At 48.0% G+C, this 25,307-nt stretch overlaps 71 non-coding genes across 71 annotated transcripts; all 71 read left to right on the top strand.

Moving 5' to 3' along the window:
• Window positions 1–211: 211 nt before the first annotated feature.
• On the top strand, window positions 212–330 carry LOC128130639 (5S ribosomal RNA). Its single transcript, XR_008228562.1, has one exon. It is a non-coding gene; the product is annotated as a 5S ribosomal RNA (ribosomal RNA).
• Window positions 331–564: 234 nt separating this feature from the next.
• LOC128131962 (5S ribosomal RNA) lies at window positions 565–683 on the top strand. The gene has a single exon (XR_008229880.1). It is a non-coding gene; the product is annotated as a 5S ribosomal RNA (ribosomal RNA).
• Window positions 684–916: 233 nt separating this feature from the next.
• Window positions 917–1,035, top strand: LOC128131961 (5S ribosomal RNA). Its single transcript, XR_008229879.1, has one exon. It is a non-coding gene; the product is annotated as a 5S ribosomal RNA (ribosomal RNA).
• A 233-nt stretch (window positions 1,036–1,268) lies between these two features.
• Window positions 1,269–1,387, top strand: LOC128131959 (5S ribosomal RNA). The gene has a single exon (XR_008229877.1). It is a non-coding gene; the product is annotated as a 5S ribosomal RNA (ribosomal RNA).
• A 237-nt stretch (window positions 1,388–1,624) lies between these two features.
• Window positions 1,625–1,743, top strand: LOC128131163 (5S ribosomal RNA). The gene has a single exon (XR_008229094.1). It is a non-coding gene; the product is annotated as a 5S ribosomal RNA (ribosomal RNA).
• A 236-nt stretch (window positions 1,744–1,979) lies between these two features.
• LOC128131958 (5S ribosomal RNA) lies at window positions 1,980–2,098 on the top strand. The gene has a single exon (XR_008229876.1). It is a non-coding gene; the product is annotated as a 5S ribosomal RNA (ribosomal RNA).
• Window positions 2,099–2,332: 234 nt separating this feature from the next.
• Window positions 2,333–2,451, top strand: LOC128130638 (5S ribosomal RNA). Its single transcript, XR_008228561.1, has one exon. It is a non-coding gene; the product is annotated as a 5S ribosomal RNA (ribosomal RNA).
• Window positions 2,452–2,686: 235 nt separating this feature from the next.
• LOC128131957 (5S ribosomal RNA) lies at window positions 2,687–2,805 on the top strand. Its single transcript, XR_008229875.1, has one exon. It is a non-coding gene; the product is annotated as a 5S ribosomal RNA (ribosomal RNA).
• Window positions 2,806–3,038: 233 nt separating this feature from the next.
• Window positions 3,039–3,157, top strand: LOC128131956 (5S ribosomal RNA). The gene has a single exon (XR_008229874.1). It is a non-coding gene; the product is annotated as a 5S ribosomal RNA (ribosomal RNA).
• Window positions 3,158–3,390: 233 nt separating this feature from the next.
• On the top strand, window positions 3,391–3,509 carry LOC128131955 (5S ribosomal RNA). Its single transcript, XR_008229873.1, has one exon. It is a non-coding gene; the product is annotated as a 5S ribosomal RNA (ribosomal RNA).
• A 237-nt stretch (window positions 3,510–3,746) lies between these two features.
• On the top strand, window positions 3,747–3,865 carry LOC128131162 (5S ribosomal RNA). The gene has a single exon (XR_008229093.1). It is a non-coding gene; the product is annotated as a 5S ribosomal RNA (ribosomal RNA).
• A 242-nt stretch (window positions 3,866–4,107) lies between these two features.
• On the top strand, window positions 4,108–4,226 carry LOC128130760 (5S ribosomal RNA). The gene has a single exon (XR_008228683.1). It is a non-coding gene; the product is annotated as a 5S ribosomal RNA (ribosomal RNA).
• Window positions 4,227–4,459: 233 nt separating this feature from the next.
• LOC128130810 (5S ribosomal RNA) lies at window positions 4,460–4,578 on the top strand. Its single transcript, XR_008228732.1, has one exon. It is a non-coding gene; the product is annotated as a 5S ribosomal RNA (ribosomal RNA).
• A 234-nt stretch (window positions 4,579–4,812) lies between these two features.
• Window positions 4,813–4,931, top strand: LOC128129720 (5S ribosomal RNA). Its single transcript, XR_008227642.1, has one exon. It is a non-coding gene; the product is annotated as a 5S ribosomal RNA (ribosomal RNA).
• A 232-nt stretch (window positions 4,932–5,163) lies between these two features.
• Window positions 5,164–5,282, top strand: LOC128131954 (5S ribosomal RNA). The gene has a single exon (XR_008229872.1). It is a non-coding gene; the product is annotated as a 5S ribosomal RNA (ribosomal RNA).
• A 233-nt stretch (window positions 5,283–5,515) lies between these two features.
• Window positions 5,516–5,634, top strand: LOC128131953 (5S ribosomal RNA). Its single transcript, XR_008229871.1, has one exon. It is a non-coding gene; the product is annotated as a 5S ribosomal RNA (ribosomal RNA).
• Window positions 5,635–5,867: 233 nt separating this feature from the next.
• LOC128131952 (5S ribosomal RNA) lies at window positions 5,868–5,986 on the top strand. Its single transcript, XR_008229870.1, has one exon. It is a non-coding gene; the product is annotated as a 5S ribosomal RNA (ribosomal RNA).
• A 233-nt stretch (window positions 5,987–6,219) lies between these two features.
• On the top strand, window positions 6,220–6,338 carry LOC128131951 (5S ribosomal RNA). The gene has a single exon (XR_008229869.1). It is a non-coding gene; the product is annotated as a 5S ribosomal RNA (ribosomal RNA).
• A 237-nt stretch (window positions 6,339–6,575) lies between these two features.
• Window positions 6,576–6,694, top strand: LOC128131161 (5S ribosomal RNA). The gene has a single exon (XR_008229092.1). It is a non-coding gene; the product is annotated as a 5S ribosomal RNA (ribosomal RNA).
• A 239-nt stretch (window positions 6,695–6,933) lies between these two features.
• On the top strand, window positions 6,934–7,052 carry LOC128130759 (5S ribosomal RNA). Its single transcript, XR_008228682.1, has one exon. It is a non-coding gene; the product is annotated as a 5S ribosomal RNA (ribosomal RNA).
• Window positions 7,053–7,285: 233 nt separating this feature from the next.
• LOC128130809 (5S ribosomal RNA) lies at window positions 7,286–7,404 on the top strand. Its single transcript, XR_008228731.1, has one exon. It is a non-coding gene; the product is annotated as a 5S ribosomal RNA (ribosomal RNA).
• Window positions 7,405–7,638: 234 nt separating this feature from the next.
• LOC128129719 (5S ribosomal RNA) lies at window positions 7,639–7,757 on the top strand. Its single transcript, XR_008227641.1, has one exon. It is a non-coding gene; the product is annotated as a 5S ribosomal RNA (ribosomal RNA).
• Window positions 7,758–7,989: 232 nt separating this feature from the next.
• LOC128131950 (5S ribosomal RNA) lies at window positions 7,990–8,108 on the top strand. Its single transcript, XR_008229868.1, has one exon. It is a non-coding gene; the product is annotated as a 5S ribosomal RNA (ribosomal RNA).
• A 233-nt stretch (window positions 8,109–8,341) lies between these two features.
• LOC128131948 (5S ribosomal RNA) lies at window positions 8,342–8,460 on the top strand. The gene has a single exon (XR_008229866.1). It is a non-coding gene; the product is annotated as a 5S ribosomal RNA (ribosomal RNA).
• Window positions 8,461–8,693: 233 nt separating this feature from the next.
• LOC128130363 (5S ribosomal RNA) lies at window positions 8,694–8,812 on the top strand. Its single transcript, XR_008228287.1, has one exon. It is a non-coding gene; the product is annotated as a 5S ribosomal RNA (ribosomal RNA).
• A 237-nt stretch (window positions 8,813–9,049) lies between these two features.
• On the top strand, window positions 9,050–9,168 carry LOC128130637 (5S ribosomal RNA). The gene has a single exon (XR_008228560.1). It is a non-coding gene; the product is annotated as a 5S ribosomal RNA (ribosomal RNA).
• Window positions 9,169–9,402: 234 nt separating this feature from the next.
• On the top strand, window positions 9,403–9,521 carry LOC128130478 (5S ribosomal RNA). Its single transcript, XR_008228403.1, has one exon. It is a non-coding gene; the product is annotated as a 5S ribosomal RNA (ribosomal RNA).
• A 233-nt stretch (window positions 9,522–9,754) lies between these two features.
• On the top strand, window positions 9,755–9,873 carry LOC128129718 (5S ribosomal RNA). Its single transcript, XR_008227640.1, has one exon. It is a non-coding gene; the product is annotated as a 5S ribosomal RNA (ribosomal RNA).
• Window positions 9,874–10,105: 232 nt separating this feature from the next.
• Window positions 10,106–10,224, top strand: LOC128131947 (5S ribosomal RNA). The gene has a single exon (XR_008229865.1). It is a non-coding gene; the product is annotated as a 5S ribosomal RNA (ribosomal RNA).
• A 234-nt stretch (window positions 10,225–10,458) lies between these two features.
• LOC128131946 (5S ribosomal RNA) lies at window positions 10,459–10,577 on the top strand. Its single transcript, XR_008229864.1, has one exon. It is a non-coding gene; the product is annotated as a 5S ribosomal RNA (ribosomal RNA).
• Window positions 10,578–10,810: 233 nt separating this feature from the next.
• LOC128131945 (5S ribosomal RNA) lies at window positions 10,811–10,929 on the top strand. The gene has a single exon (XR_008229863.1). It is a non-coding gene; the product is annotated as a 5S ribosomal RNA (ribosomal RNA).
• A 238-nt stretch (window positions 10,930–11,167) lies between these two features.
• Window positions 11,168–11,286, top strand: LOC128131160 (5S ribosomal RNA). Its single transcript, XR_008229091.1, has one exon. It is a non-coding gene; the product is annotated as a 5S ribosomal RNA (ribosomal RNA).
• Window positions 11,287–11,520: 234 nt separating this feature from the next.
• LOC128130758 (5S ribosomal RNA) lies at window positions 11,521–11,639 on the top strand. The gene has a single exon (XR_008228681.1). It is a non-coding gene; the product is annotated as a 5S ribosomal RNA (ribosomal RNA).
• Window positions 11,640–11,879: 240 nt separating this feature from the next.
• LOC128131944 (5S ribosomal RNA) lies at window positions 11,880–11,998 on the top strand. Its single transcript, XR_008229862.1, has one exon. It is a non-coding gene; the product is annotated as a 5S ribosomal RNA (ribosomal RNA).
• A 234-nt stretch (window positions 11,999–12,232) lies between these two features.
• Window positions 12,233–12,351, top strand: LOC128130477 (5S ribosomal RNA). The gene has a single exon (XR_008228402.1). It is a non-coding gene; the product is annotated as a 5S ribosomal RNA (ribosomal RNA).
• A 233-nt stretch (window positions 12,352–12,584) lies between these two features.
• Window positions 12,585–12,703, top strand: LOC128129717 (5S ribosomal RNA). The gene has a single exon (XR_008227639.1). It is a non-coding gene; the product is annotated as a 5S ribosomal RNA (ribosomal RNA).
• A 232-nt stretch (window positions 12,704–12,935) lies between these two features.
• On the top strand, window positions 12,936–13,054 carry LOC128131942 (5S ribosomal RNA). Its single transcript, XR_008229860.1, has one exon. It is a non-coding gene; the product is annotated as a 5S ribosomal RNA (ribosomal RNA).
• Window positions 13,055–13,288: 234 nt separating this feature from the next.
• LOC128131941 (5S ribosomal RNA) lies at window positions 13,289–13,407 on the top strand. Its single transcript, XR_008229859.1, has one exon. It is a non-coding gene; the product is annotated as a 5S ribosomal RNA (ribosomal RNA).
• A 233-nt stretch (window positions 13,408–13,640) lies between these two features.
• LOC128131940 (5S ribosomal RNA) lies at window positions 13,641–13,759 on the top strand. Its single transcript, XR_008229858.1, has one exon. It is a non-coding gene; the product is annotated as a 5S ribosomal RNA (ribosomal RNA).
• Window positions 13,760–13,997: 238 nt separating this feature from the next.
• On the top strand, window positions 13,998–14,116 carry LOC128131159 (5S ribosomal RNA). The gene has a single exon (XR_008229090.1). It is a non-coding gene; the product is annotated as a 5S ribosomal RNA (ribosomal RNA).
• Window positions 14,117–14,350: 234 nt separating this feature from the next.
• On the top strand, window positions 14,351–14,469 carry LOC128130757 (5S ribosomal RNA). Its single transcript, XR_008228680.1, has one exon. It is a non-coding gene; the product is annotated as a 5S ribosomal RNA (ribosomal RNA).
• A 243-nt stretch (window positions 14,470–14,712) lies between these two features.
• On the top strand, window positions 14,713–14,831 carry LOC128131939 (5S ribosomal RNA). The gene has a single exon (XR_008229857.1). It is a non-coding gene; the product is annotated as a 5S ribosomal RNA (ribosomal RNA).
• Window positions 14,832–15,064: 233 nt separating this feature from the next.
• On the top strand, window positions 15,065–15,183 carry LOC128131938 (5S ribosomal RNA). Its single transcript, XR_008229856.1, has one exon. It is a non-coding gene; the product is annotated as a 5S ribosomal RNA (ribosomal RNA).
• Window positions 15,184–15,421: 238 nt separating this feature from the next.
• LOC128131176 (5S ribosomal RNA) lies at window positions 15,422–15,540 on the top strand. The gene has a single exon (XR_008229106.1). It is a non-coding gene; the product is annotated as a 5S ribosomal RNA (ribosomal RNA).
• A 234-nt stretch (window positions 15,541–15,774) lies between these two features.
• LOC128130756 (5S ribosomal RNA) lies at window positions 15,775–15,893 on the top strand. Its single transcript, XR_008228679.1, has one exon. It is a non-coding gene; the product is annotated as a 5S ribosomal RNA (ribosomal RNA).
• A 237-nt stretch (window positions 15,894–16,130) lies between these two features.
• LOC128131936 (5S ribosomal RNA) lies at window positions 16,131–16,249 on the top strand. Its single transcript, XR_008229854.1, has one exon. It is a non-coding gene; the product is annotated as a 5S ribosomal RNA (ribosomal RNA).
• A 234-nt stretch (window positions 16,250–16,483) lies between these two features.
• LOC128130754 (5S ribosomal RNA) lies at window positions 16,484–16,602 on the top strand. Its single transcript, XR_008228677.1, has one exon. It is a non-coding gene; the product is annotated as a 5S ribosomal RNA (ribosomal RNA).
• Window positions 16,603–16,834: 232 nt separating this feature from the next.
• Window positions 16,835–16,953, top strand: LOC128130476 (5S ribosomal RNA). Its single transcript, XR_008228401.1, has one exon. It is a non-coding gene; the product is annotated as a 5S ribosomal RNA (ribosomal RNA).
• Window positions 16,954–17,187: 234 nt separating this feature from the next.
• On the top strand, window positions 17,188–17,306 carry LOC128130510 (5S ribosomal RNA). Its single transcript, XR_008228435.1, has one exon. It is a non-coding gene; the product is annotated as a 5S ribosomal RNA (ribosomal RNA).
• Window positions 17,307–17,539: 233 nt separating this feature from the next.
• Window positions 17,540–17,658, top strand: LOC128131935 (5S ribosomal RNA). Its single transcript, XR_008229853.1, has one exon. It is a non-coding gene; the product is annotated as a 5S ribosomal RNA (ribosomal RNA).
• A 233-nt stretch (window positions 17,659–17,891) lies between these two features.
• On the top strand, window positions 17,892–18,010 carry LOC128130636 (5S ribosomal RNA). The gene has a single exon (XR_008228559.1). It is a non-coding gene; the product is annotated as a 5S ribosomal RNA (ribosomal RNA).
• A 234-nt stretch (window positions 18,011–18,244) lies between these two features.
• Window positions 18,245–18,363, top strand: LOC128131934 (5S ribosomal RNA). The gene has a single exon (XR_008229852.1). It is a non-coding gene; the product is annotated as a 5S ribosomal RNA (ribosomal RNA).
• Window positions 18,364–18,596: 233 nt separating this feature from the next.
• Window positions 18,597–18,715, top strand: LOC128131933 (5S ribosomal RNA). The gene has a single exon (XR_008229851.1). It is a non-coding gene; the product is annotated as a 5S ribosomal RNA (ribosomal RNA).
• A 233-nt stretch (window positions 18,716–18,948) lies between these two features.
• Window positions 18,949–19,067, top strand: LOC128130635 (5S ribosomal RNA). Its single transcript, XR_008228558.1, has one exon. It is a non-coding gene; the product is annotated as a 5S ribosomal RNA (ribosomal RNA).
• A 234-nt stretch (window positions 19,068–19,301) lies between these two features.
• On the top strand, window positions 19,302–19,420 carry LOC128131932 (5S ribosomal RNA). Its single transcript, XR_008229850.1, has one exon. It is a non-coding gene; the product is annotated as a 5S ribosomal RNA (ribosomal RNA).
• A 233-nt stretch (window positions 19,421–19,653) lies between these two features.
• LOC128131931 (5S ribosomal RNA) lies at window positions 19,654–19,772 on the top strand. The gene has a single exon (XR_008229849.1). It is a non-coding gene; the product is annotated as a 5S ribosomal RNA (ribosomal RNA).
• Window positions 19,773–20,005: 233 nt separating this feature from the next.
• On the top strand, window positions 20,006–20,124 carry LOC128131930 (5S ribosomal RNA). Its single transcript, XR_008229848.1, has one exon. It is a non-coding gene; the product is annotated as a 5S ribosomal RNA (ribosomal RNA).
• Window positions 20,125–20,361: 237 nt separating this feature from the next.
• On the top strand, window positions 20,362–20,480 carry LOC128130610 (5S ribosomal RNA). Its single transcript, XR_008228533.1, has one exon. It is a non-coding gene; the product is annotated as a 5S ribosomal RNA (ribosomal RNA).
• Window positions 20,481–20,719: 239 nt separating this feature from the next.
• Window positions 20,720–20,838, top strand: LOC128131929 (5S ribosomal RNA). The gene has a single exon (XR_008229847.1). It is a non-coding gene; the product is annotated as a 5S ribosomal RNA (ribosomal RNA).
• A 237-nt stretch (window positions 20,839–21,075) lies between these two features.
• Window positions 21,076–21,194, top strand: LOC128130634 (5S ribosomal RNA). The gene has a single exon (XR_008228557.1). It is a non-coding gene; the product is annotated as a 5S ribosomal RNA (ribosomal RNA).
• A 234-nt stretch (window positions 21,195–21,428) lies between these two features.
• Window positions 21,429–21,547, top strand: LOC128131928 (5S ribosomal RNA). The gene has a single exon (XR_008229845.1). It is a non-coding gene; the product is annotated as a 5S ribosomal RNA (ribosomal RNA).
• Window positions 21,548–21,780: 233 nt separating this feature from the next.
• On the top strand, window positions 21,781–21,899 carry LOC128131927 (5S ribosomal RNA). Its single transcript, XR_008229844.1, has one exon. It is a non-coding gene; the product is annotated as a 5S ribosomal RNA (ribosomal RNA).
• A 233-nt stretch (window positions 21,900–22,132) lies between these two features.
• Window positions 22,133–22,251, top strand: LOC128131925 (5S ribosomal RNA). Its single transcript, XR_008229842.1, has one exon. It is a non-coding gene; the product is annotated as a 5S ribosomal RNA (ribosomal RNA).
• A 236-nt stretch (window positions 22,252–22,487) lies between these two features.
• Window positions 22,488–22,606, top strand: LOC128131158 (5S ribosomal RNA). The gene has a single exon (XR_008229089.1). It is a non-coding gene; the product is annotated as a 5S ribosomal RNA (ribosomal RNA).
• A 237-nt stretch (window positions 22,607–22,843) lies between these two features.
• On the top strand, window positions 22,844–22,962 carry LOC128131924 (5S ribosomal RNA). The gene has a single exon (XR_008229841.1). It is a non-coding gene; the product is annotated as a 5S ribosomal RNA (ribosomal RNA).
• Window positions 22,963–23,196: 234 nt separating this feature from the next.
• On the top strand, window positions 23,197–23,315 carry LOC128130632 (5S ribosomal RNA). The gene has a single exon (XR_008228555.1). It is a non-coding gene; the product is annotated as a 5S ribosomal RNA (ribosomal RNA).
• A 235-nt stretch (window positions 23,316–23,550) lies between these two features.
• On the top strand, window positions 23,551–23,669 carry LOC128131922 (5S ribosomal RNA). The gene has a single exon (XR_008229840.1). It is a non-coding gene; the product is annotated as a 5S ribosomal RNA (ribosomal RNA).
• Window positions 23,670–23,902: 233 nt separating this feature from the next.
• On the top strand, window positions 23,903–24,021 carry LOC128131921 (5S ribosomal RNA). The gene has a single exon (XR_008229839.1). It is a non-coding gene; the product is annotated as a 5S ribosomal RNA (ribosomal RNA).
• A 233-nt stretch (window positions 24,022–24,254) lies between these two features.
• On the top strand, window positions 24,255–24,373 carry LOC128130111 (5S ribosomal RNA). Its single transcript, XR_008228034.1, has one exon. It is a non-coding gene; the product is annotated as a 5S ribosomal RNA (ribosomal RNA).
• A 237-nt stretch (window positions 24,374–24,610) lies between these two features.
• On the top strand, window positions 24,611–24,729 carry LOC128131156 (5S ribosomal RNA). The gene has a single exon (XR_008229087.1). It is a non-coding gene; the product is annotated as a 5S ribosomal RNA (ribosomal RNA).
• A 248-nt stretch (window positions 24,730–24,977) lies between these two features.
• On the top strand, window positions 24,978–25,096 carry LOC128130753 (5S ribosomal RNA). Its single transcript, XR_008228676.1, has one exon. It is a non-coding gene; the product is annotated as a 5S ribosomal RNA (ribosomal RNA).
• The last annotated feature ends 211 nt before the right edge of the window (window positions 25,097–25,307 follow it).

Here is a 25,307-nt window from a genome sequence, read left to right as displayed (position 1 = left end):
TTTTAGATTTTACGTGCGGTTTTTTTTTTTTGCTTTTTTTCCTTTCTTTCTTGCTATTTCTATGCTCGGGTGCCCTCCGGTTCATGGTTGATGTTTTTTGTATTTTTGGAACGGAGCCGATCGGTCACGTGGGTCCCACGCCCCGCGTACCAAAACAAAGGAGGTTCTGCGTCTTGTAACACATAAAAACAATAAACATGGGTACTATTTCGGGTGCGATCATACCAGCACTAATGCACCGGATCCCATCAGAACTCCGCAGTTACGCGTGCTTGGGCGAGAGTAGTACTAGGATGGGTGACCCCCTGGGAAGTCCTCGTGTTGCACCCCCCCTTTTTCGTTGTCCGTTTGCGTTTTTTTAGATTTTACGTGCGGTTTTTTTTTGCTTTTTTTCCTTTCTTTCTTGCTATTTCTATGCTCGGGTGCCCTCCGGTTCATGGTTGATGCTTTTCGTATTTTTGGAACGGAGCCGATCGGTCACGTGGGTCCCACGCCCCGCGTACCAAAACAAAGGAGGTTCTGCGTCTTGTAACACATAAAAACAATAAACATGGATGGTATTTCGGGTGCGATCATACCAGCACTAATGCACCGGATCCCATCAGAACTCCGCAGTTAAGCGTGCTTGGGCGAGAGTAGTACTAGGATGGGTGACCCCCTGGGAAGTCCTCGTGTTGCACCCCCGTTTTTCGTTGTCCGTTTGCGTTTTTTTAGATTTTACGTGCGGTTTTTTTTTGCTTTTTTTCCTTTCTTTCTTGCTATTTCTATGCTCGGGTGCCCTCCGGTACATGGTTGATGCTTTTCGTATTTTTGGAACGGAGCCGATCGGTCACGTGGGTCCCACGCCCCGCGTACCAAAACAAAGGAGGTTCTGCGTCTTGTAAAACATAAAAACAATAAACATGGACAGTATTTCGGGTGCGATCATACCAGCACTAATGCACCGGATCCCATCAGAACTCCGCAGTTAAGCGTGCTTGGGCGAGAGTAGTACTAGGATGGGTGACCCCCTGGGAAGTCCTCGTGTTGCACCCCCCCTTTTTCGTTGTCCGTTTGCGTTTTTTTAGATTTTACGTGCGGTTTTTTTTGCTTTTTTTCCTTTCTTTCTTGCTATTTCTATGCTCGGGTGCCCTCCGGTTCAAGGTTGATGCTTTTTGTATTTTTGGAACGGAGCCGATCGGTTACGTGGGTCCCACGCCCCGCGTACCAAAACAAAGGAGGTTCTGCGTCTTGTAACACATAAAAACAATAAACATGGATACTATTTCGGGTGCGATCATACCAGCACTAATGCACCGGATCCCATCAGAACTCCGCAGTTAAGCGTGCTTGGGCGAGAGTAGTACTAGGATGGGTGACCCCCTGGGAAGTCCTCGTGTTGCACCCCCCCTTTTTCGTTGTCCGTTTGCGTTTTTTTAGATTTTACGTGCGGTTTTTTTTTTTTGCTTTTTTTCCTTTCTTTCTTGCTATTTCTATGCTCGGGTGCCCTCCGGTTCATGGTTGATGCTTTTCGTATTTTTGGAACGGAGCCGATCGGTCACGTGGGTCCCACGCCCCGCGTACCAAAACAAAGGAGGTTCTGCGTCTTGTAACACATAAAAACAATAAACATGCATAGTATTTCGGGTGCGATCATACCAGCACTAATGCACCGTATCCCATCAGAACTCCGCAGTTAAGCGTGCTTGGGCCAGAGTAGTACTAGGATGGGTGACCCCCTGGGAAGTCCTCGTGTTGAACCCCCCCCCTTTTTCGTTGTCCGTTTGCGTTTTTTTAGATTTTACGTGCGGTTTTTTTTTGCTTTTTTTCCTTTCTTTCTTGCTATTTCTATGCTCGGGTGCCCTCCGGTACATGGTTGATGCTTTTCGTATTTTTGGAACGGAGCCGATCGGTCACGTGGGTCCCACGCCCCGCGTACCAAAACAAAGGAGGTTCTGCGTCTTGTAACACATAAAAACAATAAACATGGACAGTATTTCGGGTGCGATCATACCAGCACTAATGCACCGGATCCCATCAGAACTCCGCAGTTAAGCGTGCTTGGGCGAGAGTAGTACTAGGATGGGTGACCCCCTGGGAAGTCCTCGTGTTGCACCCCCCCCTTTTTCGTTGTCCGTTTGCGTTTTTTTAGATTTTACGTGCGGTTTTTTTTGCTTTTTTTCCTTTCTTTCTTGCTATTTCTATGCTCGGGTGCCCTCCGGTTCATGGTTGATGTTTTTTGTATTTTTGGAACGGAGCCGATCGGTCACGTGGGTCCCACGCCCCGCGTACCAAAACAAAGGAGGTTCTGCGTCTTGTAACACATAAAAACAATAAACATGGGTACTATTTCGGGTGCGATCATACCAGCACTAATGCACCGGATCCCATCAGAACTCCGCAGTTACGCGTGCTTGGGCGAGAGTAGTACTAGGATGGGTGACCCCCTGGGAAGTCCTCGTGTTGCACCCCCCCTTTTTCGTTGTCCGTTTGCGTTTTTTTAGATTTTACGTGCGGTTTTTTTTTTGCTTTTTTTCCTTTCTTTCTTGCTATTTCTATGCTCGGGTGCCCTCCGGTTCATGGTTGATGCTTTTCGTATTTTTGGAACGGAGCCGATCGGTCACGTGGGTCCCACGCCCCGCGTACCAAAACAAAGGAGGTTCTGCGTCTTGTAACACATAAAAACAATAAACATGGATAGTATTTCGGGTGCGATCATACCAGCACTAATGCACCGGATCCCATCAGAACTCCGCAGTTAAGCGTGCTTGGGCGAGAGTAGTACTAGGATGGGTGACCCCCTGGGAAGTCCTCGTGTTGCACCCCCGTTTTTCGTTGTCCGTTTGCGTTTTTTTAGATTTTACGTGCGGTTTTTTTTTGCTTTTTTTCCTTTCTTTCTTGCTATTTCTATGCTCGGGTGCCCTCCGGTACATGGTTGATGCTTTTCGTATTTTTGGAACGGAGCCGATCGGTCACGTGGGTCCCACGCCCCGCGTACCAAAACAAAGGAGGTTCTGCATCTTGTAAAACATAAAAACAATAAACATGGACAGTATTTCGGGTGCGATCATACCAGCACTAATGCACCGGATCCCATCAGAACTCCGCAGTTAAGCGTGCTTGGGCGAGAGTAGTACTAGGATGGGTGACCCCCTGGGAAGTCCTCGTGTTGCACCCCCCCTTTTTCGTTGTCCGTTTGCGTTTTTTTAGATTTTACGTGCGGTTTTTTTTGCTTTTTTTCCTTTCTTTCTTGCTATTTCTATGCTCGGGTGCCCTCCGGTTCATGGTTGATGCTTTTTGTATTTTTGGAACGGAGCCGATCGGTTACGTGGGTCCCACGCCCCGCGTACCAAAACAAAGGAGGTTCTGCGTCTTGTAACACATAAAAACAATAAACATGGATACTATTTCGGGTGCGATCATACCAGCACTAATGCACCGGATCCCATCAGAACTCCGCAGTTAAGCGTGCTTGGGCGAGAGTAGTACTAGGATGGGTGACCCCCTGGGAAGTCCTCGTGTTGCACCCCCCCTTTTTCGTTGTCCGTTTGCGTTTTTTTAGATTTTACGTGCGGTTTTTTTTTTTTGCTTTTTTTCCTTTCTTTCTTGCTATTTCTATGCTCGGGTGCCCTCCGGTTCATGGTTGATGCTTTTCGTATTTTTGGAACGGAGCCGATCGGTCACGTGGGTCCCACGCCCCGCGTACCAAAACAAAGGAGGTTCTGCGTCTTGTAACACATAAAAACAATAAACATGCATAGTATTTCGGGTGCGATCATACCAGCACTAATGCACCGTATCCCATCAGAACTCCGCAGTTAAGCGTGCTTGGGCCAGAGTAGTACTAGGATGGGTGACCCCCTGGGAAGTCCTCGTGTTGAACCCCCCCCCCCCCCCCTTTTTCGTTGTCCGTTTGCGTTTTTTTAGATTTTACGTGCGGTTTTTTTTGCTTTTTTTCCGTTCTTTCTTGCTATTTCTATGCTCGGGTGCCCTCCGGTTCATGGTTGATGTTTTTCGTATTTTTGGAACGGAGCCGATCGGTCACGTGGGTCCCACGCCCCGCGTACCAAAATAAAGGAGGTTCTGCGTCTAGTAACACATAAAAACAATAAACATGGATAGTATTTCGGGTGCGATCATACCAGCACTAATGCACCGGATCCCATCAGAACTCCGCAGTTAAGCGTGCTTGGGCGAGAGTAGTACTAGGATGGGTGACCCCCTGGCAAGTCCTCGTGTTGCACCCCCCTTTTTCGTTGTCCGTTTGCGTTTTTTTTTAGATTTTACGTGCGGTTTTTTTGCTTTTTTTCCTTTCTTTCTTGCTATTTCTATGCTCGGGTGCCCTCCGGTTCATGGTTGATGCTTTTCGTATTTTTGGAACGGAGCCGATCGGTCACGTGGGTCCCACGCCCCGCGTACCAAAACAAAGGAGGTTCTGCGTCTTGTAACACATAAAAACAATAAACATGGATAGTATTTCGGGTGCGATCATACCAGCACTAATGCACCGGATCCCATCAGAACTCCGCAGTTAAGCGTGCTTGGGGGAGAGTAGTACTAGGATGGGTGACCCCTTGGGAAGTCCTCGTGTTGCACCCCCCCTTTATCGTTGTCCGTTTGCGTTTTTTTAGATTTTACGTGCGGTTTTTTTTGCTTTTTTTTCCTTTCTTTCTTGCTATTTTTATGCTCGGGTGCCCTCCGGTTCATGGTTGATGCTTTTCGTATTTTTGGAACGGAGCCGATCGGTTACGTGGGTCCCACGCCCCGCGTACCAAAACAAAGGAGGTTCTGCGTCTTGTAACACATAAAAACAATAAACATGGTTAGTATTTCGGGTGCGATCATACCAGCACTAATGCACCGGATCCCATCAGAACTCCGCAGTTAAGCGTGCTTGGGCGAGAGTAGTACTAGGATGGGTGACCCCTTGGGAAGTCCTCGTGTTGCACCCCCCTTTTTCGTTGTCCGTTTGCGTTTTTTTAGATTTTACGTGCGGTTTTTTTTGCTTTTTTTCCTTTCTTTCTTGCTATTTCTATGCTCGGGTGCCCTCCGGTTCATGGTTGATGCTTTTCGTATTTTTGGAACGGAGCCGATCGGTCACGTGGGTCCCACGCCCCGCGTACCAAAACAAGGGAGGTTCTGCGTCTTGTAACACATAAAAACAATAAACATGGATAGTATTTCGGGTGCGATCATACCAGCACTAATGCACCGGATCCCATCAGAACTCCGCAGTTAAGCGTGCTTGGGCGAGAGTAGTACTAGGATGGGTGACCCCCTGGGAAGTCCTCGTGTTGCACCCCCGTTTTTCGTTGTCCGTTTGCGTTTTTTTAGATTTTACGTGCGGTTTTTTTTTGCTTTTTTTCCTTTCTTTCTTGCTATTTCTATGCTCGGGTGCCCTCCGGTACATGGTTGATGCTTTTCGTATTTTTGGAACGGAGCCGATCGGTCACGTGGGTCCCACGCCCCGCGTACCAAAACAAGGGAGGTTCTGCGTCTTGTAACACATAAAAACAATAAACATGGATAGTATTTCGGGTGCGATCATACCAGCACTAATGCACCGGATCCCATCAGAACTCCGCAGTTAAGCGTGCTTGGGCGAGAGTAGTACTAGGATGGGTGACCCCCTGGGAAGTCCTCGTGTTGCACCCCCGTTTTTCGTTGTCCGTTTGCGTTTTTTTAGATTTTACGTGCGGTTTTTTTTTGCTTTTTTTCCTTTCTTTCTTGCTATTTCTATGCTCGGGTGCCCTCCGGTACATGGTTGATGCTTTTCGTATTTTTGGAACGGAGCCGATCGGTCACGTGGGTCCCACGCCCCGCGTACCAAAACAAAGGAGGTTCTGCGTCTTGTAAAACATAAAAACAATAAACATGGACAGTATTTCGGGTGCGATCATACCAGCACTAATGCACCGGATCCCATCAGAACTCCGCAGTTAAGCGTGCTTGGGCGAGAGTAGTACTAGGATGGGTGACCCCCTGGGAAGTCCTCGTGTTGCACCCCCCCTTTTTCGTTGTCCGTTTGCGTTTTTTTAGATTTTACGTGCGGTTTTTTTTGCTTTTTTTCCTTTCTTTCTTGCTATTTCTATGCTCGGGTGCCCTCCGGTTCATGGTTGATGCTTTTTGTATTTTTGGAACGGAGCCGATCGGTTACGTGGGTCCCACGCCCCGCGTACCAAAACAAAGGAGGTTCTGCGTCTTGTAACACATAAAAACAATAAACATGGATACTATTTCGGGTGCGATCATACCAGCACTAATGCACCGGATCCCATCAGAACTCCGCAGTTAAGCGTGCTTGGGCGAGAGTAGTACTAGGATGGGTGACCCCCTGGGAAGTCCTCGTGTTGCACCCCCCCTTTTTCGTTGTCCGTTTGCGTTTTTTTAGATTTTACGTGCGGTTTTTTTTTTTTGCTTTTTTTCCTTTCTTTCTTGCTATTTCTATGCTCGGGTGCCCTCCGGTTCATGGTTGATGCTTTTCGTATTTTTGGAACGGAGCCGATCGGTCACGTGGGTCCCACGCCCCGCGTACCAAAACAAAGGAGGTTCTGCGTCTTGTAACACATAAAAACAATAAACATGCATAGTATTTCGGGTGCGATCATACCAGCACTAATGCACCGTATCCCATCAGAACTCCGCAGTTAAGCGTGCTTGGGCCAGAGTAGTACTAGGATGGGTGACCCCCTGGGAAGTCCTCGTGTTGAACCCCCCCCCCCCCTTTTTCGTTGTCCGTTTGCGTTTTTTTAGATTTTACGTGCGGTTTTTTTTGCTTTTTTTCCGTTCTTTCTTGCTATTTCTATGCTCGGGTGCCCTCCGGTTCATGGTTGATGTTTTTCGTATTTTTGGAACGGAGCCGATCGGTCACGTGGGTCCCACGCCCCGCGTACCAAAATAAAGGAGGTTCTGCGTCTAGTAACACATAAAAACAATAAACATGGATAGTATTTCGGGTGCGATCATACCAGCACTAATGCACCGGATCCCATCAGAACTCCGCAGTTAAGCGTGCTTGGGCGAGAGTAGTACTAGGATGGGTGACCCCCTGGCAAGTCCTCGTGTTGCACCCCCCTTTTTCGTTGTCCGTTTGCGTTTTTTTTTAGATTTTACGTGCGGTTTTTTTGCTTTTTTTCCTTTCTTTCTTGCTATTTCTATGCTCGGGTGCCCTCCGGTTCATGGTTGATGCTTTTCGTATTTTTGGAACGGAGCCGATCGGTCACGTGGGTCCCACGCCCCGCGTACCAAAACAAAGGAGGTTCTGCGTCTTGTAACACATAAAAACAATAAACATGGATAGTATTTCGGGTGCGATCATACCAGCACTAATGCACCGGATCCCATCAGAACTCCGCAGTTAAGCGTGCTTGGGGGAGAGTAGTACTAGGATGGGTGACCCCTTGGGAAGTCCTCGTGTTGCACCCCCCCTTTATCGTTGTCCGTTTGCGTTTTTTTAGATTTTACGTGCGGTTTTTTTTGCTTTTTTTTCCTTTCTTTCTTGCTATTTTTATGCTCGGGTGCCCTCCGGTTCATGGTTGATGCTTTTCGTATTTTTGGAACGGAGCCGATCGGTTACGTGGGTCCCACGCCCCGCGTACCAAAACAAAGGAGGTTCTGCGTCTTGTAACACATAAAAGCAATAAACATGGTTAGTATTTCGGGTGCGATCATACCAGCACTAATGCACCGGATCCCATCAGAACTCCGCAGTTAAGCGTGCTTGGGCGAGAGTAGTACTAGGATGGGTGACCCCTTGGGAAGTCCTCGTGTTGCACCCCCCTTTTTCGTTGTCCGTTTGCGTTTTTTTAGATTTTACGTGCGGTTTTTTTTGCTTTTTTTCCTTTCTTTCTTGCTATTTCTATGCTCGGGTGCCCTCCGGTTCATGGTTGATGCTTTTCGTATTTTTGGAACGGAGCCGATCGGTCACGTGGGTCCCACGCCCCGCGTACCAAAACAAGGGAGGTTCTGCGTCTTGTAACACATAAAAACAATAAACATGGATAGTATTTCGGGTGCGATCATACCAGCACTAATGCACCGGATCCCATCAGAACTCCGCAGTTAAGCGTGCTTGGGCGAGAGTAGTACTAGGATGGGTGACCCCCTGGGAAGTCCTCGTGTTGCACCCCCGTTTTTCGTTGTCCGTTTGCGTTTTTTTAGATTTTACGTGCGGTTTTTTTTTGCTTTTTTTCCTTTCTTTCTTGTTATTTCTATGCTCGGGTGCCCTCCGGTACATGGTTGATGCTTTTCGTATTTTTGGAACGGAGCCGATCGGTCACGTGGGTCCCACGCCCCGCGTACCAAAACAAAGGAGGTTCTGCGTCTTGTAAAACATAAAAACAATAAACATGGACAGTATTTCGGGTGCGATCATACCAGCACTAATGCACCGGATCCCATCAGAACTCCGCAGTTAAGCGTGCTTGGGCGAGAGTAGTACTAGGATGGGTGACCCCCTGGGAAGTCCTCGTGTTGCACCCCCCCTTTTTCGTTGTCCGTTTGCGTTTTTTTAGATTTTACGTGCGGTTTTTTTTGCTTTTTTTCCTTTCTTTCTTGCTATTTCTATGCTCGGGTGCCCTCCGGTTCATGGTTGATGCTTTTTGTATTTTTGGAACGGAGCCGATCGGTTACGTGGGTCCCACGCCCCGCGTACCAAAACAAAGGAGGTTCTGCGTCTTGTAACACATAAAAACAATAAACATGGATACTATATCGGGTGCGATCATACCAGCACTAATGCACCGGATCCCATCAGAACTCCGCAGTTAATCGTGCTTGGGCGAGAGTAGTACTAGGATGGGTGACCCCCTGGGAAGTCCTCGTGTTGCACCCCCCCTTTTTCGTTGTCCGTTTGCGTTTTTTTAGATTTTACGTGCGGTTTTTTTTTTTTGCTTTTTTTCCTTTCTTTCTTGCTATTTCTATGCTCGGGTGCCCTCCGGTTCATGGTTGATGCTTTTCGTATTTTTGGAACGGAGCCGATCGGTCACGTGGGTCCCACGCCCCGCGTACCAAAACAAAGGAGGTTCTGAGTCTTGTAACACATAAAAACAATAAACATGCATAGTATTTCGGGTGCGATCATACCAGCACTAATGCACCGGATCCCATCAGAACTCCGCAGTTACGCGTGCTTGGGCGAGAGTAGTACTAGGATGGGTGACCCCCTGGGAAGTCCTCGTGTTGCACCCCCCCTTTTTCGTTGTCCGTTTGCGTTTTTTTAGATTTTACGTGCGGTTTTTTTTTGCTTTTTTTCCTTTCTTTCTTGCTATTTCTATGCTCGGGTGCCCTCCGGTTCATGGTTGATGCTTTTCGTATTTTTGGAACGGAGCCGATCGGTCACGTGGGTCCCACGCCCCGCGTACCAAAACAAAGGAGGTTCTGCGTCTTGTAACACATAAAAACAATAAACATGGATAGTATTTCGGGTGCGATCATACCAGCACTAATGCACCGGATCCCATCAGAACTCCGCAGTTAAGCGTGCTTGGGTGAGAGTAGTACTAGGATGGGTGACCCCTTGGGAAGTCCTCGTGTTGCACCCCCCCTTTATCGTTGTCCGTTTGCGTTTTTTTAGATTTTACGTGCGGTTTTTTTTGCTTTTTTTCCTTTCTTTCTTGCTATTTTTATGCTCGGGTGCCCTCCGGTTCATGGTTGATGCTTTTCGTATTTTTGGAACGGAGCCGATCGGTTACGTGGGTCCCACGCCCCGCGTACCAAAACAAAGGAGGTTCTGCGTCTTGTAACACATAAAAACAATAAACATGGTTAGTATTTCGGGTGCGATCATACCAGCACTAATGCACCGGATCCCATCAGAACTCCGCAGTTAAGCGTGCTTGGGCGAGAGTAGTACTAGGATGGGTGACCCCTTGGGAAGTCCTCGTGTTGCACCCCCCTTTTTCGTTGTCCGTATGCGTTTTTTTAGATTTTACGTGCGGTTTTTTTTGCTTTTTTTCCTTTCTTTCTTGCTATTTCTATGCTCGGGTGCCCTCCGGTTCATGGTTGATGCTTTTCGTATTTTTGGAACGGAGCCGATCGGTCACGTGGGTCCCACGCCCCGCGTACCAAAACAAGGGAGGTTCTGCGTCTTGTAACACATAAAAACAATAAACATGGATAGTATTTCGGGTGCGATCATACCAGCACTAATGCACCGGATCCCATCAGAACTCCGCAGTTAAGCGTGCTTGGGCGAGAGTAGTACTAGGATGGGTGACCCCCTGGGAAGTCCTCGTGTTGCACCCCCGTTTTTCGTTGTCCGTTTGCGTTTTTTTAGATTTTACGTGCGGTTTTTTTTTTGCTTTTTTTCCTTTCTTTCTTGCTATTTCTATGCTCGGGTGCCCTCCGGTACATGGTTGATGCTTTTCGTATTTTTGGAACGGAGCCGATCGGTCACGTGGGTCCCACGCCCCGCGTACCAAAACAAAGGAGGTTCTGCGTCTTGTAAAACATAAAAACAATAAACATGGACAGTATTTCGGGTGCGATCATACCAGCACTAATGCACCGGATCCCATCAGAACTCCGCAGTTAAGCGTGCTTGGGCGAGAGTAGTACTAGGATGGGTGACCCCCTGGGAAGTCCTCGTGTTGCACCCCCCCTTTTTCGTTGTCCGTTTGCGTTTTTTTAGATTTTACGTGCGGTTTTTTTTGCTTTTTTTCCTTTCTTTCTTGCTATTTCTATGCTCGGGTGCCCTCCGGTTCATGGTTGATGCTTTTTGTATTTTTGGAACGGAGCCGATCGGTTACGTGGGTCCCACGCCCCGCGTACCAAAACAAAGGAGGTTCTGCGTCTTGTAACACATAAAAACAATAAACATGGATACTATTTCGGGTGCGATCATACCAGCACTAATGCACCGGATCCCATCAGAACTCCGCAGTTAAGCGTGCTTGGGCGAGAGTAGTACTAGGATGGGTGACCCCCTGGGAAGTCCTCGTGTTGCACCCCCCCTTTTTCGTTGTCCGTTTGCGTTTTTTTAGATTTTACGTGCGGTTTTTTTTTTTTTGCTTTTTTTCCTTTCTTTCTTGCTATTTCTATGCTCGGGTGCCCTCCGGTTCATGGTTGATGCTTTTCGTATTTTTGGAACGGAGCCGATCGGTCACGTGGGTCCCACGCCCCGCGTACCAAAACAAAGGAGGTTCTGCGTCTTGTAACACATAAAAACAATAAACATGCATAGTATTTCGGGTGCGATCATACCAGCACTAATGCACCGTATCCCATCAGAACTCCGCAGTTAAGCGTGCTTGGGCCAGAGTAGTACTAGGATGGGTGACCCCCTGGGAAGTCCTCGTGTTGAACCCCCCCCTTTTTCGTTGTCCGTTTGCGTTTTTTTAGATTTTACGTGCGGTTTTTTTTGCTTTTTTTCCGTTCTTTCTTGCTATTTCTATGCTCGGGTGCCCTCCGGTTCATGGTTGATGCTTTTCGTATTTTTGGAACGGAGCCGATCGGTCACGTGGGTCCCACGCCCCGCGTACCAAAACAAAGGAGGTTCTGCGTCTAGTAACACATAAAAACAATAAACATGGATAGTATTTCGGGTGCGATCATACCAGCACTAATGCACCGGATCCCATCAGAACTCCGCAGTTAAGCGTGCTTGGGCGAGAGTAGTACTAGGATGGGTGACCCCCTGGCAAGTCCTCGTGTTGCACCCCCCCCCCCCCTTTTTCGTTGTCCGTTTGCGTTTTTTTTAGATTTTACGTGCGGTTTTTTTTGCTTTTTTTCCTTTCTTTCTTGCTATTTCTATGCTCGGGTGCCCTCCGGTTCATGGTTGATGCTTTTTGTATTTTTGGAACGGAGCCGATCGGTCACGTGGGTCCCACGCCCCGCGTACCAAAACAAAGGAGGTTCTGCGTCTTGTAACACATAAAAACAATAAACATGGACAGTATTTCGGGTGCGATCATACCAGCACTAATGCACCGGATCCCATCAGAACTCCGCAGTTAAGCGTGCTTGGGCGAGAGTAGTACTAGGATGGGTGACCCCCTGGGAAGTCCTCGTGTTGCACCCCCCCTTTTTCGTTGTCCGTTTGCGTTTTTTTAGATTTTACGTGCGGTTTTTTTTTGCTTTTTTTCCTTTCTTTCTTGCTATTTCTATGCTCGGGTGCCCTCCGGTTCATGGTTGATGCTTTTCGTATTTTTGGAACGGAGCCGATCGGTCACGTGGGTCCCACGCCCCGCGTACCAAAACAAAGGAGGTTCTGCGTCTTGTAACACATAAAAACAATAAACATGGATAGTATTTCGGGTGCGATCATACCAGCACTAATGCACCGGATCCCATCAGAACTCCGCAGTTAAGCGTGCTTGGGTGAGAGTAGTACTAGGATGGGTGACCCCTTGGGAAGTCCTCGTGTTGCACCCCCCCTTTATCGTTGTCCGTTTGCGTTTTTTTAGATTTTACGTGCGGTTTTTTTTGCTTTTTTTCCTTTCTTTCTTGCTATTTTTATGCTCGGGTGCCCTCCGGTTCATGGTTGATGCTTTTCGTATTTTTGGAACGGAGCCGATCGGTTACGTGGGTCCCACGCCCCGCGTACCAAAACAAAGGAGGTTCTGCGTCTTGTAACACATAAAAACAATAAACATGGTTAGTATTTCGGGTGCGATCATACCAGCACTAATGCACCGGATCCCATCAGAACTCCGCAGTTAAGCGTGCTTGGGCGAGAGTAGTACTAGGATGGGTGACCCCTTGGGAAGTCCTCGTGTTGCACCCCCCTTTTTCGTTGTCCGTATGCGTTTTTTTAGATTTTACGTGCGGTTTTTTTTGCTTTTTTTCCTTTCTTTCTTGCTATTTCTATGCTCGGGTGCCCTCCGGTTCATGGTTGATGCTTTTCGTATTTTTGGAACGGAGCCGATCGGTCACGTGGGTCCCACGCCCCGCGTACCAAAACAAGGGAGGTTCTGCGTCTTGTAACACATAAAAACAATAAACATGGATAGTATTTCGGGTGCGATCATACCAGCACTAATGCACCGGATCCCATCAGAACTCCGCAGTTAAGCGTGCTTGGGCGAGAGTAGTACTAGGATGGGTGACCCCCTGGGAAGTCCTCGTGTTGCACCCCCGTTTTTCGTTGTCCGTTTGCGTTTTTTTAGATTTTACGTGCGGTTTTTTTTTTGCTTTTTTTCCTTTCTTTCTTGCTATTTCTATGCTCGGGTGCCCTCCGGTACATGGTTGATGCTTTTCGTATTTTTGGAACGGAGCCGATCGGTCACGTGGGTCCCACGCCCCGCGTACCAAAACAAAGGAGGTTCTGCGTCTTGTAAAACATAAAAACAATAAACATGGACAGTATTTCGGGTGCGATCATACCAGCACTAATGCACCGGATCCCATCAGAACTCCGCAGTTAAGCGTGCTTGGGCGAGAGTAGTACTAGGATGGGTGACCCCCTGGGAAGTCCTCGTGTTGCACCCCCCCTTTTTCGTTGTCCGTTTGCGTTTTTTTAGATTTTACGTGCGGTTTTTTTTGCTTTTTTTCCTTTCTTTCTTGCTATTTCTATGCTCGGGTGCCCTCCGGTTCATGGTTGATGCTTTTTGTATTTTTGGAACGGAGCCGATCGGTTACGTGGGTCCCACGCCCCGCGTACCAAAACAAAGGAGGTTCTGCGTCTTGTAACACATAAAAACAATAAACATGGATACTATTTCGGGTGCGATCATACCAGCACTAATGCACCGGATCCCATCAGAACTCCGCAGTTAAGCGTGCTTGGGCGAGAGTAGTACTAGGATGGGTGACCCCCTGGGAAGTCCTCGTGTTGCACCCCCCCTTTTTCGTTGTCCGTTTGCGTTTTTTTAGATTTTACGTGCGGTTTTTTTTTTTTTGCTTTTTTTCCTTTCTTTCTTGCTATTTCTATGCTCGGGTGCCCTCCGGTTCATGGTTGATGCTTTTCGTATTTTTGGAACGGAGCCGATCGGTCACGTGGGTCCCACGCCCCGCGTACCAAAACAAAGGAGGTTCTGCGTCTTGTAACACATAAAAACAATAAACATGCATAGTATTTCGGGTGCGATCATACCAGCACTAATGCACCGTATCCCATCAGAACTCCGCAGTTAAGCGTGCTTGGGCCAGAGTAGTACTAGGATGGGTGACCCCCTGGGAAGTCCTCGTGTTGAACCCCCCCCTTTTTCGTTGTCCGTTTGCGTTTTTTTAGATTTTACGTGCGGTTTTTTTTGCTTTTTTTCCGTTCTTTCTTGCTATTTCTATGCTCGGGTGCCCTCCGGTTCATGGTTGATGCTTTTCGTATTTTTGGAACGGAGCCGATCGGTCACGTGGGTCCCACGCCCCGCGTACCAAAACAAAGGAGGTTCTGCGTCTAGTAACACATAAAAACAATAAACATGGATAGTATTTCGGGTGCGATCATACCAGCACTAATGCACCGGATCCCATCAGAACTCCGCAGTTAAGCGTGCTTGGGCGAGAGTAGTACTAGGATGGGTGACCCCCTGGCAAGTCCTCGTGTTGCACCCCCCCCCCCCCCCCTTTTTCGTTGTCCGTTTGCGTTTTTTTTAGATTTTACGTGCGGTTTTTTTTGCTTTTTTTCCTTTCTTTCTTGCTATTTCTATGCTCGGGTGCCCTCCGGTTCATGGTTGATGCTTTTTGTATTTTTGGAACGGAGCCGATCGGTCACGTGGGTCCCACGCCCCGCGTACCAAAACAAAGGAGGTTCTGCGTCTTGTAACACATAAAAACAATAAACATGGACAGTATTTCGGGTGCGATCATACCAGCACTAATGCACCGGATCCCATCAGAACTCCGCAGTTAAGCGTGCTTGGGCGAGAGTAGTACTAGGATGGGTGACCCCCTGGGAAGTCCTCGTGTTGCACCCCCCCTTTTTCGTTGTCCGTTTGCGTTTTTTTAGATTTTACGTGCGGTTTTTTTTGCTTTTTTTCCTTTCTTTCTTGCTATTTCTATGCTCGGGTGCCCTCCGGTTCATGGTTGATGCTTTTTGTATTTTTGGAACGGAGCCGATCGGTTACGTGGGTCCCACGCCCCGCGTACCAAAACAAAGGAGGTTCTGCGTCTTGTAACACATAAAAACAATAAACATGGATACTATTTCGGGTGCGATCATACCAGCACTAATGCACCGGATCCCATCAGAACTCCGCAGTTAAGCGTGCTTGGGCGAGAGTAGTACTAGGATGGGTGACCCCCTGGGAAGTCCTCGTGTTGCACCCCCCCTTTTTCGTTGTCCGTTTGCGTTTTTTTAGATTTTACGTGCGGTTTTTTTTTTTTTGCTTTTTTTCCTTTCTTTCTTGCTATTTCTATGCTCGGGTGCCCTCCGGTTCATGGTTGATGCTTTTCGTATTTTTGGAACGGAGCCGATCGGTCACGTGGGTCCCACGCCCCGCGTACCAAAACAAAGGAGGTTCTGCGTCTTGTAACACATAAAAACAATAAACATGCATAGTATTTCGGGTGCGATCATACCAGCACTAATGCACCGTATCCCATCAGAACTCCGCAGTTAAGCGTGCTTGGGCCAGAGTAGTACTAGGATGGGTGACCCTCTGGGAAGTCCTCGTGTTGAACCCCCCCCTTTTTCGTTGTCCGTTTGCGTTTTTTTAGATTTTACGTGCGGTTTTTTTTGCTTTTTTTCCGTTCTTTCTTGCTATTTCTATGCTCGGGTGCCCTCCGGTTCATGGTTGATGCTTTTCGTATTTTTGGAACGGAGCCGATCGGTCACGTGGGTCCCACGCCCCGCGTACCAAAACAAAGGAGGTTCTGCGTCTAGTAACACATAAAAACAATAAACATGGATAGTATTTCGGGTGCGATCATACCAGCACTAATGCACCGGATCCCATCAGAACTCCGCAGTTAAGCGTGCTTGGGCGAGAGTAGTACTAGGATGGGTGACCCCCTGGCAAGTCCTCGTGTTGCACCCCCCCCCCTTTTTCGTTGTCCGTTTGCGTTTTTTTTAGATTTTACGTGCGGTTTTTTTTGCTTTTTTTCCTTTCTTTCTTGCTATTTCTATGCTCGGGTGCCCTCCGGTTCATGGTTGATGCTTTTTGTATTTTTGGAACGGAGCCGATCGGTCACGTGGGTCCCACGCCCCGCGTACCAAAACAAAGGAGGTTCTGCGTCTTGTAACACATAAAAACAATAAACATGGATACTATTTCGGGTGCGATCATACCAGCACTAATGCACCGGATCCCATCAGAACTCCGCAGTTAAGCGTGCTTGGGCGAGAGTAGTACTAGGATGGGTGACCCCCTGGGAAGTCCTCGTGTTGCACCCCCCCCTTTTTCGTTGTCCGTTTGCGTTTTTTTAGATTTTACGTGCGGTTTTTTTTGCTTTTTTTCCGTTCTTTCTTGCTATTTCTATGCTCGGGTGCCCTCCGGTTCATGGTTGATGCTTTTCGTATTTTTGGAACGGAGCCGATCGGTCACGTGGGTCCCACGCCCCGCGTACCAAAACAAAGGAGGTTCTGCGTCTAGTAACACATAAAAACAATAAACAAGGATAGTATTTCGGGTGCGATCATACCAGCACTAATGCACCGGATCCCATCAGAACTCCGCAGTTAAGCGTGCTTGGGCGAGAGTAGTACTAGGATGGGTGACCCCCTGGCAAGTCCTCGTGTTGCACCCCCCTTTTTCGTTGTCCGTTTGCGTTTTTTTTAGATTTTACGTGCGGTTTTTTTGCTTTTTTTCCTTTCTTTCTTGCTATTTCTATGCTCGGGTGCCCTCCGGTTCATGGTTGATGCTTTTCGTAATTTTGGAACGGAGCCGATCGGTCACGTGGGTCCCACGCCCCGCGTACCAAAACAAAGGAGGTTCTGCGTCTTGTAACACATAAAAACAATAAACATGGATAGTATTTCGGGTGCGATCATACCAGCACTAATGCACCGGATCCCATCAGAACTCCGCAGTTAAGCGTGCTTGGGTGAGAGTAGTACTAGGATGGGTGACCCCTTGGGAAGTCCTCGTGTTGCACCCCCCCCTTTATCGTTGTCCGTTTGCGTTTTTTTAGATTTTACGTGCGGTTTTTTTTGCTTTTTTTCCTTTCTTTCTTGCTATTTTTATGCTCGGGTGCCCTCCGGTTCATGGTTGATGCTTTTCGTATTTTTGGAACGGAGCCGATCGGTCACGTGGGTCCCACGCCCCGCGTACCAAAACAAAGGAGGTTCTGCGTCTTGTAACACATAAAAACAATAAACATGGATGGTATTTCGGGTGCGATCATACCAGCACTAATGCACCGGATCCCATCAGAACTCCGCAGTTAAGCGTGCTTGGGCGAGAGTACTACTAGGATGGGTGACCCCCTGGGAAGTCCTCGTGTTGCACCCCCGTTTTTCGTTGTCCGTTTGCGTTTTTTTAGATTTTACGTGCGGTTTTTTTTTGCTTTTTTTCCTTTCTTTCTTGCTATTTCTATGCTCGGGTGCCCTCCGGTACATGGTTGATGCTTTTCGTATTTTTGGAACGGAGCCGATCGGTCACGTGGGTCCCACGCCCCGCGTACCAAAACAAAGGAGGTTCTGCGTCTTGTAACACATAAAAACAATAAACATGGACAGTATTTCGGGTGCGATCATACCAGCACTAATGCACCGGATCCCATCAGAACTCCGCAGTTAAGCGTGCTTGGGCGAGAGTAGTACTAGGATGGGTGACCCCCTGGGAAGTCCTCGTGTTGCACCCCCCCTTTTTCGTTGTCCGTTTGCGTTTTTTTAGAATTTACGTGCGGTTTTTTTTGCTTTTTTTCCTTTCTTTCTTGCTATTTCTATGCTCGGGTGCCCTCCGGTTCATGGTTGATGTTTTTTGTATTTTTGGAACGGAGCCGATCGGTCACGTGGGTCCCACGCCCCGCGTACCAAAACAAAGGAGGTTCTGCGTCTTGTAACACATAAAAACAATAAACATGGATACTATTTCGGGTGCGATCATACCAGCACTAATGCACCGGATCCCATCAGAACTCCGCAGTTACGCGTGCTTGGGCGAGAGTAGTACTAGGATGGGTGACCCCCTGGGAAGTCCTCGTGTTGCACCCCCCCTTTTTCGTTGTCCGTTTGCGTTTTTTTAGATTTTACGTGCGGTTTTTTTTTGCTTTTTTTCCTTTCTTTCTTGCTATTTCTATGCTCGGGTGCCCTCCGGTTCATGGTTGATGCTTTTCGTATTTTTGGAACGGAGCCGATCGGTCACGTGGGTCCCACGCCCCGCGTACCAAAACAAAGGAGGTTCTGCGTCTTGTAACACATAAAAACAATAAACATGGATAGTATTTCGGGTGCGATCATACCAGCACTAATGCACCGGATCCCATCAGAACTCCGCAGTTAAGCGTGCTTGGGCGAGAGTAGTACTAGGATGGGTGACCCCCTGGGAAGTCCTCGTGTTGCACCCCCGTTTTTCGTTGTCCGTTTGCGTTTTTTTAGATTTTACGTGCGGTTTTTTTTTGCTTTTTTTCCTTTCTTTCTTGCTATTTCTATGCTCGGGTGCCCTCCGGTACATGGTTGATGCTTTTCGTATTTTTGGAACGGAGCCGATCGGTCACGTGGGTCCCACGCCCCGCGTACCAAAACAAAGGAGGTTCTGCGTCTTGTAACACATAAAAACAATAAACATGGACAGTATTTCGGGTGCGATCATACCAGCACTAATGCACCGGATCCCATCAGAACTCCGCAGTTAAGCGTGCTTGGGCGAGAGTAGTACTAGGATGGGTGACCCCCTGGGAAGTCCTCGTGTTGCACCCCCCCTTTTTCGTTGTCCGTTTGCGTTTTTTTAGAATTTACGTGCGGTTTTTTTTGCTTTTTTTCCTTTCTTTCTTGCTATTTCTATGCTCGGGTGCCCTCCGGTTCATGGTTGATGTTTTTTGTATTTTTGGAACGGAGCCGATCGGTCACGTGGGTCCCACGCCCCGCGTACCAAAACAAAGGAGGTTCTGCGTCTTGTAACACATAAAAACAATAAACATGGATACTATTTCGGGTGCGATCATACCAGCACTAATGCACCGGATCCCATCAGAACTCCGCAGTTACGCGTGCTTGGGCGAGAGTAGTACTAGGATGGGTGACCCCCTGGGAAGTCCTCGTGTTGCACCCCCCCTTTTTCGTTGTCCGTTTGCGTTTTTTTAGATTTTACGTGCGGTTTTTTTTTGCTTTTTTTCCTTTCTTTCTTGCTATTTCTATGCTCGGGTGCCCTCCGGTTCATGGTTGATGCTTTTCGTATTTTTGGAACGGAGCCGATCGGTCACGTGGGTCCCACGCCCCGCGTACCAAAACAAAGGAGGTTCTGCGTCTTGTAACACATAAAAACAATAAACATGGATAGTATTTCGGGTGCGATCATACCAGCACTAATGCACCGGATCCCATCAGAACTCCGCAGTTAAGCGTGCTTGGGCGAGAGTAGTACTAGGATGGGTGACCCCCTGGGAAGTCCTCGTGTTGCACCCCCGTTTTTCGTTGTCCGTTTGCGTTTTTTTAGATTTTACGTGCGGTTTTTTTTTGCTTTTTTTCCTTTCTTTCTTGCTATTTCTATGCTCGGGTGCCCTCCGGTACATGGTTGATGCTTTTCGTATTTTTGGAACGGAGCCGATCGGTCACGTGGGTCCCACGCCCCGCGTACCAAAACAAAGGAGGTTCTGCGTCTTGTAAAACATAAAAACAATAAACATGGACAGTATTTCGGGTGCGATCATACCAGCACTAATGCACCGGATCCCATCAGAACTCCGCAGTTAAGCGTGCTTGGGCGAGAGTAGTACTAGGATGGGTGACCCCCTGGGAAGTCCTCGTGTTGCACCCCCCCTTTTTCGTTGTCCGTTTGCGTTTTTTTAGATTTTACGTGCGGTTTTTTTTGCTTTTTTTCCTTTCTTTCTTGCTATTTCTATGCTCGGGTGCCCTCCGGTTCATGGTTGATGCTTTTTGTATTTTTGGAACGGAGCCGATCGGTTACGTGGGTCCCACGCCCCGCGTACCAAAACAAAGGAGGTTCTGCGTCTTGTAACACATAAAAACAATAAACATGGATACTATTTCGGGTGCGATCATACCAGCACTAATGCACCGGATCCCATCAGAACTCCGCAGTTAAGCGTGCTTGGGCGAGAGTAGTACTAGGATGGGTGACCCCCTGGGAAGTCCTCGTGTTGCACCCCCCCTTTTTCGTTGTCCGTTTGCGTTTTTTTAGATTTTACGTGCGGTTTTTTTTTTTTGCTTTTTTTCCTTTCTTTCTTGCTATTTCTATGCTCGGGTGCCCTCCGGTTCATGGTTGATGCTTTTCGTATTTTTGGAACGGAGCCGATCGGTCACGTGGGTCCCACGCCCCGCGTACCAAAACAAAGGAGGTTCTGCGTCTTGTAACACATAAAAACAATAAACATGGACAGTATTTCGGGTGCGATCATACCAGCACTAATGCACCGGATCCCATCAGAACTCCGCAGTTAAGCGTGCTTGGGCCAGAGTAGTACTAGGATGGGTGACCCCCTGGGAAGTCCTCGTGTTGCACCCCCCCCCCCCCTTTTTCGTTGTCCGTTTGCGTTTTTTTAGATTTTACGTGCGGTTTTTTTTGCTTTTTTTCCTTTCTTTCTTGCTATTTCTATGCTCGGGTGCCCTCCGGTTCATGGTTGATGCTTTTTGTATTTTTGGAACGGAGCCGATCGGTCACGTGGGTCCCACGCCCCGCGTACCAAAACAAAGGAGGTTCTGCGTCTTGTAACACATAAAAACAATAAACATGGATACTATTTCGGGTGCGATCATACCAGCACTAATGCACCGGATCCCATCAGAACTCCGCAGTTAAGCGTGCTTGGGCGAGAGTAGTACTAGGATGGGTGACCCCCTGGGAAGTCCTCGTGTTGCACCCCCCCTTTTTCGTTGTCCGTTTGCGTTTTTTTAGATTTTACGTGCGGTTTTTTTTTTTTGCTTTTTTTCCTTTCTTTCTTGCTATTTCTATGCTCGGGTGCCCTCCGGTTCATGGTTGATGTTTTTTGTATTTTTGGAACGGAGCCGATCGGTCACGTGGGTCCCACGCCCCGCGTACCAAAACAAAGGAGGTTCTGCGTCTTGTAACACATAAAAACAATAAACATGGGTACTATTTCGGGTGCGATCATACCAGCACTAATGCACCGGATCCCATCAGAACTCCGCAGTTACGCGTGCTTGGGCGAGAGTAGTACTAGGATGGGTGACCCCCTGGGAAGTCCTCGTGTTGCACCCCCCCTTTTTCGTTGTCCGTTTGCGTTTTTTTAGATTTTACGTGCGGTTTTTTTTTGCTTTTTTTCCTTTCTTTCTTGCTATTTCTATGCTCGGGTGCCCTCCGGTTCATGGTTGATGCTTTTCGTATTTTTGGAACGGAGCCGATCGGTCACGTGGGTCCCACGCCCCGCGTACCAAAACAAAGGAGGTTCTGCGTCTTGTAACACATAAAAACAATAAACATGGATGGTATTTCGGGTGCGATCATACCAGCACTAATGCACCGGATCCCATCAGAACTCCGCAGTTAAGCGTGCTTGGGCGAGAGTAGTACTAGGATGGGTGACCCCCTGGGAAGTCCTCGTGTTGCACCCCCGTTTTTCGTTGTCCGTTTGCGTTTTTTTAGATTTTACGTGCGGTTTTTTTTTGCTTTTTTTCCTTTCTTTCTTGCTATTTCTATGCTCGGGTGCCCTCCGGTACATGGTTGATGCTTTTCGTATTTTTGGAACGGAGCCGATCGGTCACGTGGGTCCCACGCCCCGCGTACCAAAACAAAGGAGGTTCTGCGTCTTGTAAAACATAAAAACAATAAACATGGACAGTATTTCGGGTGCGATCATACCAGCACTAATGCACCGGATCCCATCAGAACTCCGCAGTTAAGCGTGCTTGGGCGAGAGTAGTACTAGGATGGGTGACCCCCTGGGAAGTCCTCGTGTTGCACCCCCCCTTTTTCGTTGTCCGTTTGCGTTTTTTTAGATTTTACGTGCGGTTTTTTTTGCTTTTTTTCCTTTCTTTCTTGCTATTTCTATGCTCGGGTGCCCTCCGGTTCAAGGTTGATGCTTTTTGTATTTTTGGAACGGAGCCGATCGGTTACGTGGGTCCCACGCCCCGCGTACCAAAACAAAGGAGGTTCTGCGTCTTGTAACACATAAAAACAATAAACATGGATACTATTTCGGGTGCGATCATACCAGCACTAATGCACCGGATCCCATCAGAACTCCGCAGTTAAGCGTGCTTGGGCGAGAGTAGTACTAGGATGGGTGACCCCCTGGGAAGTCCTCGTGTTGCACCCCCCTTTTTCGTTGTCCGTTTGCGTTTTTTTAGATTTTACGTGCGGTTTTTTTTTTTTGCTTTTTTTCCTTTCTTTCTTGCTATTTCTATGCTCGGGTGCCCTCCGGTTCATGGTTGATGCTTTTCGTATTTTTGGAACGGAGCCGATCGGTCACGTGGGTCCCACGCCCCGCGTACCAAAACAAAGGAGGTTCTGCGTCTTGTAACACATAAAAACAATAAACATGCATAGTATTTCGGGTGCGATCATACCAGCACTAATGCACCGTATCCCATCAGAACTCCGCAGTTAAGCGTGCTTGGGCCAGAGTAGTACTAGGATGGGTGACCCCCTGGGAAGTCCTCGTGTTGAACCCCCCCCCCTTTTTCGTTGTCCGTTTGCGTTTTTTTAGATTTTACGTGCGGTTTTTTTTTGCTTTTTTTCCTTTCTTTCTTGCTATTTCTATGCTCGGGTGCCCTCCGGTACATGGTTGATGCTTTTCGTATTTTTGGAACGGAGCCGATCGGTCACGTGGGTCCCACGCCCCGCGTACCAAAACAAAGGAGGTTCTGCGTCTTGTAACACATAAAAACAATAAACATGGACAGTATTTCGGGTGCGATCATACCAGCACTAATGCACCGGATCCCATCAGAACTCCGCAGTTAAGCGTGCTTGGGCGAGAGTAGTACTAGGATGGGTGACCCCCTGGGAAGTCCTCGTGTTGCACCCCCCCCTTTTTCGTTGTCCGTTTGCGTTTTTTTAGATTTTACGTGCGGTTTTTTTTGCTTTTTTTCCTTTCTTTCTTGCTATTTCTATGCTCGGGTGCCCTCCGGTTCATGGTTGATGTTTTTTGTATTTTTGGAACGGAGCCGATCGGTCACGTGGGTCCCACGCCCCGCGTACCAAAACAAAGGAGGTTCTGCGTCTTGTAACACATAAAAACAATAAACATGGGTACTATTTCGGGTGCGATCATACCAGCACTAATGCACCGGATCCCATCAGAACTCCGCAGTTACGCGTGCTTGGGCGAGAGTAGTACTAGGATGGGTGACCCCCTGGGAAGTCCTCGTGTTGCACCCCCCCTTTTTCGTTGTCCGTTTGCGTTTTTTTAGATTTTACGTGCGGTTTTTTTTTTGCTTTTTTTCCTTTCTTTCTTGCTATTTCTATGCTCGGGTGCCCTCCGGTTCATGGTTGATGCTTTTCGTATTTTTGGAACGGAGCCGATCGGTCACGTGGGTCCCACGCCCCGCGTACCAAAACAAAGGAGGTTCTGCGTCTTGTAACACATAAAAACAATAAACATGGATAGTATTTCGGGTGCGATCATACCAGCACTAATGCACCGGATCCCATCAGAACTCCGCAGTTAAGCGTGCTTGGGCGAGAGTAGTACTAGGATGGGTGACCCCCTGGGAAGTCCTCGTGTTGCACCCCCGTTTTTCGTTGTCCGTTTGCGTTTTTTTAGATTTTACGTGCGGTTTTTTTTTGCTTTTTTTCCTTTCTTTCTTGCTATTTCTATGCTCGGGTGCCCTCCGGTACATGGTTGATGCTTTTCGTATTTTTGGAACGGAGCCGATCGGTCACGTGGGTCCCACGCCCCGCGTACCAAAACAAAGGAGGTTCTGCATCTTGTAAAACATAAAAACAATAAACATGGACAGTATTTCGGGTGCGATCATACCAGCACTAATGCACCGGATCCCATCAGAACTCCGCAGTTAAGCGTGCTTGGGCGAGAGTAGTACTAGGATGGGTGACCCCCTGGGAAGTCCTCGTGTTGCACCCCCCCTTTTTCGTTGTCCGTTTGCGTTTTTTTAGATTTTACGTGCGGTTTTTTTTGCTTTTTTTCCTTTCTTTCTTGCTATTTCTATGCTCGGGTGCCCTCCGGTTCATGGTTGATGCTTTTTGTATTTTTGGAACGGAGCCGATCGGTTACGTGGGTCCCACGCCCCGCGTACCAAAACAAAGGAGGTTCTGCGTCTTGTAACACATAAAAACAATAAACATGGATACTATTTCGGGTGCGATCATACCAGCACTAATGCGCCGGATCCCATCAGAACTCCGCAGTTAAGCGTGCTTGGGCGAGAGTAGTACTAGGATGGGTGACCCCCTGGGAAGTCCTCGTGTTGCACCCCCCCTTTTTCGTTGTCCGTTTGCGTTTTTTTAGATTTTACGTGCGGTTTTTTTTTTTTGCTTTTTTTCCTTTCTTTCTTGCTATTTCTATGCTCGGGTGCCCTCCGGTTCATGGTTGATGCTTTTCGTATTTTTGGAACGGAGCCGATCGGTCACGTGGGTCCCACGCCCCGCGTACCAAAACAAAGGAGGTTCTGCGTCTTGTAACACATAAAAACAATAAACATGCATAGTATTTCGGGTGCGATCATACCAGCACTAATGCACCGTATCCCATCAGAACTCCGCAGTTAAGCGTGCTTGGGCCAGAGTAGTACTAGGATGGGTGACCCCCTGGGAAGTCCTCGTGTTGAACCCCCCCCCCCCCCCCCCCCCCTTTTTCGTTGTCCGTTTGCGTTTTTTTAGATTTTACGTGCGGTTTTTTTTGCTTTTTTTCCGTTCTTTCTTGCTATTTCTATGCTCGGGTGCCCTCCGGTTCATGGTTGATGTTTTTCGTATTTTTGGAACGGAGCCGATCGGTCACGTGGGTCCCACGCCCCGCGTACCAAAATAAAGGAGGTTCTGCGTCTAGTAACACATAAAAACAATAAACATGGATAGTATTTCGGGTGCGATCATACCAGCACTAATGCACCGGATCCCATCAGAACTCCGCAGTTAAGCGTGCTTGGGCGAGAGTAGTACTAGGATGGGTGACCCCCTGGCAAGTCCTCGTGTTGCACCCCCCTTTTTCGTTGTCCGTTTGCGTTTTTTTTTAGATTTTACGTGCGGTTTTTTTGCTTTTTTTCCTTTCTTTCTTGCTATTTCTATGCTCGGGTGCCCTCCGGTTCATGGTTGATGCTTTTCGTATTTTTGGAACGGAGCCGATCGGTCACGTGGGTCCCACGCCCCGCGTACCAAAACAAAGGAGGTTCTGCGTCTTGTAACACATAAAAA

This window comes from Lactuca sativa, chromosome 1 (assembly GCF_002870075.4).
Source record: "Lactuca sativa cultivar Salinas chromosome 1, Lsat_Salinas_v11, whole genome shotgun sequence".
NCBI classification, from domain to species: Eukaryota; Viridiplantae; Streptophyta; class Magnoliopsida; order Asterales; family Asteraceae; genus Lactuca; species Lactuca sativa.
The sequence above is the reverse complement of the archived record's forward strand: the minus strand, read 5'-3'. Positions and strand labels throughout refer to the sequence as shown.